Genomic DNA, 12,361 nt, shown 5'->3' with positions numbered 1-12,361 from the left:
AACAACTACCTAATACACACAAATCTAAGTAAAGGAATAACAATATATACACTACTGTTCAAAAGTTTGGGGTCACTTAGAAATGTCCTTGTCTTTTTTAAATAAAAGCACATTTTTGCCCATTAACTTCTTATGGCTGCAGCCCGACACCGGTACACTTATGACAACAGCCAGCTCAAAGTGCAGGGCGCGAAATTCAAAAGATATATTTTTTTTAATATTTAACTTTCACACATTAACAAGTCCAATACAGCATATGAAAGGTACACATCTTGTGAATCCAGCCAACATGTCCGATTTTTTAAATGTTTTACCAGGAAGACACAATATGTAAATCTATTAGCTAACCACGTTAGCAAAAGACACCACTTTTTTTACTCCATCAGTTTTTTACTCCATCAGTAGCTATCACAAATTCGACCAAATAAAGATATAAATAGCCACTAACCAAGAAACAACTTCATCAGATGACAGTCTGATAACATATTTATTGTATAGCATATGTTTTGTTAGAAAAATGTGCATATTTCAGGTATAAATCATAGTTTACATTGCAGCTACAATCAGAAATTGCACCGAAAGCAGACAGAATAATTACAGACACCAACGCCAAATAACTAAATACTCATCATAAAACATTTCTGAAAAATACATCGTGTACAGCAATTGAAAGACAGGCATCTTGTGATTCCAGACAATATTTCCGATTTATCAAGTGTTTTACAGCGAAAACACAATATAGCGTTATATTAGCGTAGCCACAATAGCCAAAAACACAAGCAATTTCCCAGTAGCAAAAGTAAGCGATCGTAACAATCAGGCAAAAGATATAATTTTTGACTAACCTTGATTTTCTTCCTCAGATGAAAGTCCTATAACATCAGGTTATACATACACTTATGTTTTGTTCGAAAATGTGCATATTTAGAGCTGAAATCAATGGTTACACATTGTGCTAACTTAGCTACTTTTTCCCACTACGTCCGGATTTTTCCTGACACTTTTTCTGACACACATATTCTGACCAAATAGCCATTCATAAACATAACTAAAAAATACATGTTGTATAGGAAATGATAGATCCATTAGTTCTTAATGAAATCGCAGTGTTAGAATTCTAAAAATAACTTCATTACGATATGCAGCTTCGGTATAGCTAGAGTACCCAAAACGTTGGACGCCCACGACTAGTACACAGTTCGACAGATATATGAAATAGCATCATAAAATGTTTCTTACTTTTGCTGATCTTTCATCAGAATGTTGGACAAGGTGTCCTTTGTCCAGAACAGTCGTTGTTTGGAATTAGAACGGACTCTTTCCCTCTTGAATTAGCACGCGCACTAGCCAAGTGACACGGATCTCTCCAACGTTAACAAAGTCAGAGAACGGAACACGGCAAAACTCCCGAAAAATTTTCAATAATCTGATGAAACTATATTGAAAAAACATACTTTACGATGATATGGTCACATGTATCAAATAAAATCATAGCCGGAGATGTTAGTCGTCCATAACGACAGCTAAACAGAAGGCAAATCCATGTCCCCTTTCGCGCGCTCCAGAAACAGGAAATGGACGGTCACGTCATACAAAGAGGTTTTATTCCACCTCAGACCAAGATAAACACGAAATTTCTTCTCTCACCGCCTCTTGACACCCAGGGGAAGGTGTATGAAGTGCACGTAGACTCTTACGTATCATGCCCATGTATAGGCAGGAAGTAGAACAAAGCCTCGGTTTCAGACATTCCACTTCCTGGTCAGGAAGTGTGCTGCAGAATGACTTCTGTTTCACTCAGAGAAATAATTCAAACGGTTTTAGAAACTAGAGTGTTTTCTATCCAATAGTAATAATAATATGCATATTGTACGAGCAAGAATTGAGTACGAGGCCGTTTGAAATGGGCACCATTTATCTGGCTACTCAATACTGCCCCTTGCAGCCCAAACAGGTTAAAATAACATCAAATTGATCAGAAATACAGCGTAAACATTGTTAATGTTGTAAATGACTATTGTTGCTGGAAACGGCTGATTTATGTAATATCTACATAGGCGTACAGAGGCCCATTATCAACCATCATCACTCCTGTGTTTCAATGGCACGTTGTGTTAGCTAATCCAAGTTGATCATTTTAAAAGGCTGATTGATCATTAGAAAACCCTTTTGCAATTATGTTAGCACAGCTGAAAATTGTTGTCCTGATTAAAGAAGCAATAAAACTGGCTTTCTTTAGACTATTGTATTTCTGATCAATTTGATGTAATTAAAAAAATTAAAAGACAAACATTTGCTTTTCTTTCAAAACAAGGACTTTTCTAAGTGACCCCAAACTTTTGAACGGTAGTGTACATATAAATATATGAATGAGCAATGACAGAGTGGCATAGGCAGGATGCAATAGATGGTGTAAAATACAGTATATACATGAGATTAATAATGTTTCCAGATCTTGCATTACTCAAGTGGCATTATTAAAGTGACTAGTGATCCATTTATTAAAGTGGCCAATGAATTCAAGTGTGTATGTAGGCAGCAGCCTCTCTATACTAGTGATGGCTATTTAACAGTCTGATGGCCTTGAGCTAAAAGCTGTTTTTCAGTCTCTCAGTTCCCGCTTTGATGCACCTGTACTGACTTCGCCATTCTGGATGGTAGCGGGGTGAACAGGCAGTGGCTCAGGTGGTTGTTGTCCTTGATCTCTTTGGCCTTCCTGTCTGTGTGGGTGGACCATTTAAGTTTGTCCGTGATTGGTAAGCCGAGGAATGGGAGAAAAAAGAATAATAACTTTCCACCTTTTCCACTACTGTCCCAATTACACAGGGTGGGGTTGAGACCCAGGGCCTCTAGCTGATGAGCTTGGAGGGTACTATGGTGTTGAATGCTGAGCTATAGTCAATTAACAGCATTCCTCTTGTCCAGATGGGATAGGGCAGTGTGCAGAAATTGCATCTTCTGTGGACCTATTGGGGCGGTAAGCAAATTGAAGTGGGTCTAGGGGGACAAGTAAGGTGGAGGTGATATGATCCTTGACTAGCCTCTCAAGGCACTTCATGATGACAGAAGTGAGTGCTACGGGGCGATAGTCATTTAGTTCAGTTACCTTTGCCTTCTTGGGTACAGGAACAATGGTGGCCATCTTGAAGCATGTGGGGACAACAGACTGGGATAGGAAGAGATTGAATATGTCCGTAAACACACCAGCCAGCTGGTCTGCGCATGCTCTGAGGACGCAGCTTGAGATGCCATCTAGGCCGGCAACCTTTAAAAATGTCTTACTCACGTCGGACACGGAGGAGAGCCCACAGTCCTTGGTAGCGGGCCGCGTCAGTGGCACTGTATTATCCTCAAAGCGGGCAAAGAACATGTTTAGTTTGTTTGGAAGCAAGACGGTGTCCGTGACGTGGCTGGTTTTCTTTTTGTAGTCCATGACTGTCTGTGGACCCTGACACATACGTCTCATCTGACCAGAGTACCTTCTTCCATATGTTTGGGGAGTCTCCCGCATGCCTTTTGGCGAACCAAACGTGTTCGCTTATTTTTCAGTTTGGGCCGCCTGGCTCGTTGCGAACTTATTTGCCAGAATTCTACGGAATTATGACATAACATTGAAGGTTGTGCAATGTAACAGCAATATTTAGACTTATGGATGCCAACCGTTAGATAAAATACGGAACGGTTCCGTATTTCACTGAAAGAATAAACGTTTTGTTTTCGAAATGATAGTTTCCGGATTTGACCATATTAATGACCTACGGCTCGTATTTCTGTGTGTTATATTATAATTAAGTCTATGATTTGATAGAGCAGTCTGAATGAGCGGTGGTAGGCAGCAGCAGGCTCGTAAGCATTCATTCAAACAGCACTTTACTGCATTTGCCATCAGCTCTTCGCAATGCTTCAAGCATTGCACTGTTTATGACTTCAAGCCCATCAACTCCGGAGATTAAGCTGGTAATACTAAAGTACCTATTATAACATCCAATAGTCAAAGGTATATGAAATACAAAATGAGAGAAATAGTCCTAATAATAACTACAACCTAAAACTTCTTACCTGGGAATATTATAGACTCATGTTAAAAGGAACCACCAGCTTTCATATGTTCTCATGTTCTGAGCAAGGAACATAAACATGAGCTTTTTTACATGGCACATATTGCACTTTTACTTTCTTCTCCAACACAGTGTTTTTGCATTATTTAAACCAAATTGAACATGTTTCATTATTTATTTGAGACTAAATTGATTTTATTGATGTATTATATTAAGTTAAAATAAGTGTTCATTCAGTATTGTTGTAATTGTCATTATTACAAATAAATAAAAATTGGCCGATTAAATCGGTATCGGCTTTTTTGGTCCTCCAATAATCGGCATCGGCGTTGAAAAATCATAATCGTTCGACCTCTAATTTCAATAGGTTTCCTATGGAGGATTGACAGTATAATTTAACATATTCCCATTCAAGTCAACATTCTCTGATATGCCAACCTCCAACCACCTTTGTGGTACCATTTTAGAGTCAAAATGTAATTTGTATTCCCATTTTAGCACATTTATCAGCCAAAACATAACACCCACCCTGTATTCAAGAACATGTTGTGTCGCAACCAATGGCAGGCACAACACAAAAACCTCAAATTATGTAAAATAGTGTCTAAGCTAAAACATATGCAAATACGGAGACAGAGAAGGAAAAAAATGACACGTTTTTAGATAAACGTAAATTAAAGTAAAATTTTTACATCAAGATATTATAAAACAGTTTGACAACCCTGTTTGTAAGCTTTTTAATTAGATAAACCGTTTATTTTTCCAGTGAATAAGAGATGGATGTCTCATGGTATGGTATGCAAAATAGGTAAATTTTGACCACCTTTCTTAAATTGTTTTGACCTTCACTTTCTGAGCACTTCTACAATGGCCAAATATGTATAGAAGTTCTTTCAAATAAAAATGGGGTGTTCTCAAAAAGAGATTGAATTCAAATGGTTTTACCCTATAGCAATGCAGCATGCCAGTCCAACAGAATATAATGGATGTGAAGTCTGATCCACACACCCTACTTTGGGATCAGTCCTAGTTCTAATAATTGGACGAGGGGGGTCCTTGTCTATATGACAGGTGGCAATGGATGACATAGGTTCCCCAACTTCCAGAGGTCTGGGGCAGCAGCATTAGAGCTGACTCTATTTAGACGACTGGTTGATTGTTTGGTCGATAGGCTGTTGGTCAACCAAGATTTCTTCAGTCGAGCAGTCACAAATATATATATATTTTTTTTTTCATGGTGCACATGTGCTACTGAAATTGTAAATGATTATAAAAGAATAATGGTGCAACACTAATGCGCTTTCTCCCACAATGGATAACAGTCTGTCTGCGGTTCTGAAACGTAATCTGCATTGCGCAGTTGAATTGGCACTTTTCTCTATAAGTTTCTATGTGCATAATAGCGTAGTTAAACAGCAAGCATATTGATGTTGGGAACCATGCTGCGGAGGCAGCAGCGGAGTAGGGAGACGAGGAAACAGCCATTGCCTTAATTGTCTAAGAAAATTGAGAGGAAACCCCAACTTAATAAGGTCTATAAAACAACGAGCCTGGCTTTATAAATCATCCATATACGCTGAGTATACCAAACATTAGGAGTACCTTCCTAATATTGAGTTGCACCCCCCTTTTTGACCACAGAAGAGCCTCAATTCGTCGGGGCATGGACTTCAAAGTGTCGAAAGCGTTCCACAGGAACTGCAATGCTACCCAGAGTTGTGTAAAGTTGTCTGGATGTCCTTTGGGTGGTGGACCATTCTCAATACACACGGGAAACTGTTGAGTGTGAAAAACCCAGAAGCATTGCCGTTCTTGACACAAACCGGTGCGCCTGGCACCTACTAACATACTCCATTCCAAGGCACTTAAATATATTGTCTTGTCCATTCACCCTCAATGGCACACATACATGATTCATGTCCCCAGCACAAGGTGCACCTGTGTAATGATCGTGCTGTTTAATCAGCTTCTTGATATTCTACACCCGTCAGGTGGATGGATTATCTTGGCAAAGGAAAAATGCTCACTAACAGGGATGTAAACAAATTTGTGCAAAGAATGAGAGGAAGTAGATTTGTGCGCATAAAAACTGCCATTTTTTTACTTCAGCTCATGAAACCAACACTAAACCTGTTGTTTATATTTTTGTTCAGTGTAGTTGATTTTATTCAAAACAAGGTGTCTATAAATGGAAAATGCAGTTAAAAATTGACCAATTGACTGGTCGAAAGAACAGACAACTCTTCTTACTACCAAGATTTTTTCTTTCTTTCTGGGGACAGCCCTAAGCAGCATAGCGTCAAATCAAATAAAGTGTTATTGGTCGCGTACACCTATTTTGCAGATGTTATTGCGGGTGTAGCTAAATGCTTATGTTCCTAGCTCCAATAGTGCAGTAATACCTAACAATTAAGGATGCACAATATATTGGTGAACATTTGGCCGATATAAGCTAAAAATGGCAACATCGGTATCGGCCCGATGTCTAATTTAACGCTGATGATAAAAAACCTACCGTACATACCTATATAACGTAGGTACAGGACGTAATGACGCCATGTAAAATGTTGCACAGCATTCTTAGCCTAGCCCACAATGTCTGATGTGTGGATCGAGCTGTCAACCAGTCGAGCAGTCATTTGAAAGAGTAAGAACATTTCAGCGAGACAACGCGAAATCCATTAAAGCCAAGATAATGAAATTCATTGCCCTTGACAACCAACTGTTCTCTGGCGTGAGTGATGTTGGCTTTCGCCGACTGGTCGAGCATCGGTACACACTACCAAGAGATCTATTTTTCAGATATTGCCCTACCGGAGTTACACAGTAATAGCGTCAATGCTATTAGCTTCACGACATACATACTATGGAACACCATTTTGGTATTTTGCGTGTCAAAAAAGATACAGCAGCACTGTCAAAGTTACTCAAAAAAAGTCTGCAACAAGCAAACACCGGTGATGAACGATGTGTTTACAATACCGCGTTGATAATAAAGCATAATTTGTTCGACTGCAACTTCTGGGGTAGCTAGCTTTAGCTTGGTACGTAGTTAGCACCAACACAACCAGCCTGAAAACAATGACCAGTAGAAACTGCAGTCATTTTCATTATTCTTAGCAATGATTTCCAATCAAATCAAAGTTTATTTGTCACGTGCGCCGAATACAACAGGTACCTTACAGTGAAATGCTTACTTACAGGCTCTAACCAATAGTGCAAAAAGGTATTAGGTGAACAATTAGGTAAAGAAATAAAAACAACAGTAAAAAGACTGGCTATATACAGTAACGAGGCAATAAAAGTAGCGAGGCTACATACAGACACCGGTTAGTCAGGCTGATTGAGGTAGTATGTACATGTAGATATGGTTAAAGTGACTATGCATATATGATGAATGATGAACAGAGAGTAGCAGTAGCGTAAAAGAGGGGTTGGCGTGTGGTGGGAAACAATGCAGATCGCCAGGTTAGCCAATGTGCGGGAGCACTGGTTGGTCGGCCCAATTGAGGTAGTACGTACATGAGTGTATAGTTATAGTGACTATGCATATGATAAACAGAGAGTAGTAGCAGTGTAAAAAGACTGGTTGGGGCGTGGGTTGGGGGGAGCACACAATGGAAATAGCTATTTTTCCAGGTAGCCATTTGATTACCTGTTCAGGTATCTTATGGCTTGGGGGTAAAAACTGTTGAGAAGCCTTTTTGTCCTAGACTTGGCACTCCGGTACCACTGGTCATGCGGTAGTAGAGAGAACAGTCTATGACTAGGGTGGCTGGGGTCTTTTAGGGCCTTCCTCTGACACCGCCTGGTGTAGAGGTCCTGGATGGCAGGCAGCTTAGTCCCAGTGATGTACTGGGCCGTACTCACTACCCTTTGTAGTGCCTTGCAGACAGAGGCCGAGCAATTGCCGTACCAGGCAGTGATGCAACCAGTCAGGATGCTCTCGATGTTGCAGCTGTAGAACCTTTTGAGGACCTCAGGACCCATGCCAAATCTTTTTAGTTTCCTGAGGGGGAATAGGCTTTGTCGTACCCTATTCACAACTGTCTTGGTGTGTTTGGACCATTCTAGTTTGTTGTTGATGTGGACACCAAGGAACTTGAAGCTCTCAACCTGCTCCACTACAGCCCCGCCGATGAGAATGGGGGCGTGCTCGGTCCTCCTTTTCCTGTAGCCCACAATCATCTCCTTAGTCTTGGTTACGTTGAGGGATAGGTTGTTATTCTGGCACCACCCGGCCAGGTCTCTGACCTCCTCCCTATAGGCCTTCTTGTCGTTGATCAGGCCTACCACTGTTGTGTCGTCTGCAAACTTGGTGTTGGAGTCGTGCCTGGCCATGCAGTCGTGGGTGAACAGGGAGTACAGGGGGGGACTGAGCACGCACCCCTGGGGAGCTCCAGTGTTGAGGATCAGCGTGGCAGATGTATTAGCTAGGTTGCTTGTTGTTCACCTATTAAAATTGAACTTCAGGTCATGAAAATAAATAGCTAGCCAGCTACTCAACCCTGTTGCCCAAAGCTAATGTTATAAGCAGCCAGCTAGCTTCATCTGGCTAGTGAGGCTCGACCAGACCGGGTTATGTGTTGGGAAGCTAGCCACAATAAGGATTAGGCACTATAGTGGAATTTGCGGTTGCCTTCAAATTAAAAGTATGTCATTGACAGCAATGCAAATGAATACAAATAGTAGAATTATGCCATACTTTTATTTTGAAGGCTAACCGCAAAGTCCACTATTGTGGCTAATCTTATAAATTAGGGTTATTTTAGATGACACCAAGCTACATACAGTTGAATTCGTAAGTTTACATACACCTTAGCCAAATACATTTAAACTCAGTTTTTCACAATTCCTGACATTTAATCCTAGTAAACAATCCCTAGTAAACAATAGAGCCTGGATTTGAACCAGGGACTGTAGTGGAGCCTCTTGCGCTGAGATGCAGTGCCTTAGACCGCTGCATCCATGTGTGTGTAAACTATTTAACTGTACTAGAATTCTTAAGATTATCTGTATTGTTTTATTTGGCAAGGAAAATATCATATATCGGCCAAAAATGTCAAATCAGTGCATCACTCCAAACAATACATGCAAATCCCCCAAAACGTAAGAAAGGAACTAGGAAATATCAAAATATTAGAAAGAGCAATGTCAGAGTCCGGAATATATATGTAAATGATGGTGTGTGTATATACATTATGGACAGTACATGAATAGAAAAGGTGTACAGCAGTGGTTATATGGGATGAGCTTCGACTAGAAAACAGTAAGTAAGCAATTCACTGTAAGGTTGTATTAGGCGCATGTGACAAATAAAATTTGATTTGAGTATATACGTATGAAGTGTGTAAAACTCAAAACACTCTCCGTCTGATGGCCCATATATAGAAGGGGTGACAGACCTCTCCCCTCTTCTCCAGATGGTAGCCTGTATACATGTGTGTGTATGCCATTTTGGAGTGGGGTGAAGTTGCCACTACTGATCTAAGGTCTGCTTTGAATGTTCCCTTCAATGGGATTTGGGGAGGATGAGCAGATCCTATATCTGTTACGTTGGGCCTACATGACAATTTCCCTAGCCCTACAGATATGACTGGAGATGGTGGATTAACACTCCCCTGGTGCTTTTCCACTGAGATTTAACCCCACACTAGTGGGTCGCCAGTGTTTTTTAAACGAATGCTCAAGTGTAATTATGTTTCCATCAGGAATGTGACACCACATACTTTTTGTTCTGTAAGGTGTTAAAGTTAACATGTAGCCATTGTTATGTAAATTCAGGCTAAAAAGTAACTGTTACCCAGAACCTGGGCTTGGCCCCAAGTCTGGGAAGGTCCGCCGGAGCCATGCATGGCCCAGTCAGACACAGGTGACGGCCCGCGTAGAGATCGAAACAGAAAAGTCTGAGCCTTTTGAGTAAAACCTTATTGGCAATACACCATCCATGTTTTGCTATGGAATACGGTGTCACACTACAGAATATAAAACCACCATGGTTAGAACGATAATTTAATCCCCTAAAATCGTCCATTGATTTGAGGGTTAAAAAATAAACAGAATGGCAGCATAATTATATCGTTAGCATAAAAGACAATGGAATTCACAGAGCGGAGAACCTATAGCAGCCAACTACATGGTGAATTCCTCATTCATTGTCTTGATTAATACTAAAGAATGAGATCAGCTGAACAAAAGGTTTGACTGATGCTGATGACAAGCTAGCTACAACAGCAGCAAGATTGTCTTGAACAGTGTGGCAGTGAATAGCTAACTGGCGTTAGCCAATGCTAAACTAGCTAGTGTGGCAGTGAATAGCTAACTAGCGTTAGCCAATGCTAAACTAGCTAGTGTGTCAGTGAATAGCTAACTGGGATTCGCCAATGCTAAGCAAGCTAGCTATAACGTTAGTTAGCTGCACGGACCACACTTGAAATGTGCCTTATAATATAATTTCTACTTAGATTGTAACAAGGCACGTTAGTAACTGGTATAGTTAATTGCTAACTTTAATCCACCATACCTGCACAGAATGATTCACCGAAACGCGGTGTTCTTTCCAACAGTAACAGCACTGCTCGGTGTTAGCAGGCTAGCTTGGATGCTAGCCGTCCCAATTTGGAGCACCTTTCAGCGTAGTCGTTATTTCCGTTTTCCTCTCCGAAACAAAACGAAAAGCAAAACAAAAGTTAAAGGGAATGAGTACGTCCTCGGTCTCGTTATTTTTGCACTTACAAAGTCGCGTTTTTTTAAGCAACCCAGATGTTGAAAAGTGGGGATCTAGCCAGCTAGAGACGGAGCCAAACCCTTTGTTCCTAACCAGACGCGAACAATGGCCCCCGTCTCTGCTCTTACGTCTCTCCTCCCTGCTTGCGTAAACATTCCCTCTGCAGAATGGGCTCCCCCAATCGTGTTTAATCGAAACGTAATCCGCCTTTACAACACCCTCCCCTCCTATTCACAAACGAATAGCTATGTAGTAAAGCTCTATACATTTGTTATGAATTGTAGGTGTATTAAAATAAATAATACAGTCAGTATCTAGCTAGCCTTTTAAAAACAATCACATTCACTGCCTCTCATTCATTCAGTACTAGCTTACAAAATGAATGCAGAGAAAAAGTTTGAGTGTAGCACCTTATCACACACTGACTGATCAAAGAAGTTCAACTCATAAATATGCATCTAATAAATTGGGTAATTGGTCAACATTGGTGATACCTTTAGGACAAAACACTAGAGGCCTGACACTACAGCTCTGAGTGATGAGCTGATAACACCTCAGATAGTGCTGGAGTTCAAACCAAATATAATCAAATTTTATTTGTCACATGCGCCGTGTAGACCTTACAGTGAAATTCTTACTTACAAGCCCTTAACAAACAATGCAGTTTTATGAAAATACCCCCCCCCCCCCCAAAAAAGTGAGATAAGAATAACAAATAATTAAAGAGCAGCAGTAAATAACAAAAGCGGGGGGTACCGAAACAGAGTCACTGTGTGTGTGCGTGGGGGGGGGATATAAATAGTCTGGGTAGCCATTTGATTTGCTGTTCAGGAGTCTTATGGCTTGGGGGTAGAAGCTATTTAGAAGCCTCTTGGACCTAGACTTGGTGCTCCGGTACTGCTTGCCGTGCGGTAGCAGAGAGAACAGCCTATGACTAGGGTGGCTGGAGGCTTTGACAATTTTTAGGGCCTTCCTCTGACACCACCTGGTATAGAGGTCCAGGATGGCAGGAAGCTTGGCCCCGGTGATGTACTGGGCCATATGCACTACCCTCTGTAAGTGCCTTGTGGTCGGAGGCCGAACAGTTGCCATACCAGGCAGTGGTGCAACCCATCAGGATGCTCTCGATGGTGCAGCTGTAAAATCATTTGAGGATCTGAGGACCCATGCCAAATCTTTTCAGTCTCCTGAGGGGGAATAGGTTTTGTTGTGCCCTCTTCACGACTGTCTTGGTGTGCTTGGACCAGGTTAGTTTCTTGGTGATGTGGACACCAAGGAACTTGAAGCTCTCAACCTGCTCCACTACAGCCCCGTCGATGAGAATTGCGGCGTGCTCGGACCTCCTTTTCCTATAGTCCACAATCATCTCCTTAGTCTTGATCACGTTGAGGGAGAGGTTGATGTCCTTGCACCACAAGGTCAGGTCTCTGACCTCCTCCCTATAGGCTGTCTCATCGTCGTCGGTGATCAGGCCCACCACCGTTGTGTCATCAGCAAACTTAATGATTGTGTTGGAGTCATGCCTGGCCGTGCAGTCATGAGTGAACAGGGAGTTCAGGAAGGGACTGAGAACGCA

General features: G+C 41.3%; 1 protein-coding gene across 6 annotated transcripts in view; it reads right to left on the bottom strand.

The window, feature by feature from the left end:
- Positions 1-10,912, bottom strand: part of LOC120046447 (LIM domain-binding protein 1-A) — a 30,793-nt gene extending 19,881 nt beyond the window's left edge. For all 6 annotated transcript variants that reach the window (XM_038991689.1, XM_038991692.1, XM_038991691.1 and 3 more), the window contains exon 1: positions 10,582-10,912. The gene's annotated coding sequence lies outside the window, so the exon portion shown is untranslated. The remainder of the gene's footprint in view (positions 1-10,581) is intronic.
- Between the last annotated feature and the right edge of the window lie 1,449 nt (positions 10,913-12,361).

This window comes from Salvelinus namaycush, chromosome 4, assembly GCF_016432855.1.
Source record: "Salvelinus namaycush isolate Seneca chromosome 4, SaNama_1.0, whole genome shotgun sequence".
In the NCBI taxonomy this organism is placed as follows: domain Eukaryota; kingdom Metazoa; phylum Chordata; class Actinopteri; order Salmoniformes; family Salmonidae; genus Salvelinus; species Salvelinus namaycush.
The sequence above is the reverse complement of the archived record's forward strand: the minus strand, read 5'-3'. Positions and strand labels throughout refer to the sequence as shown.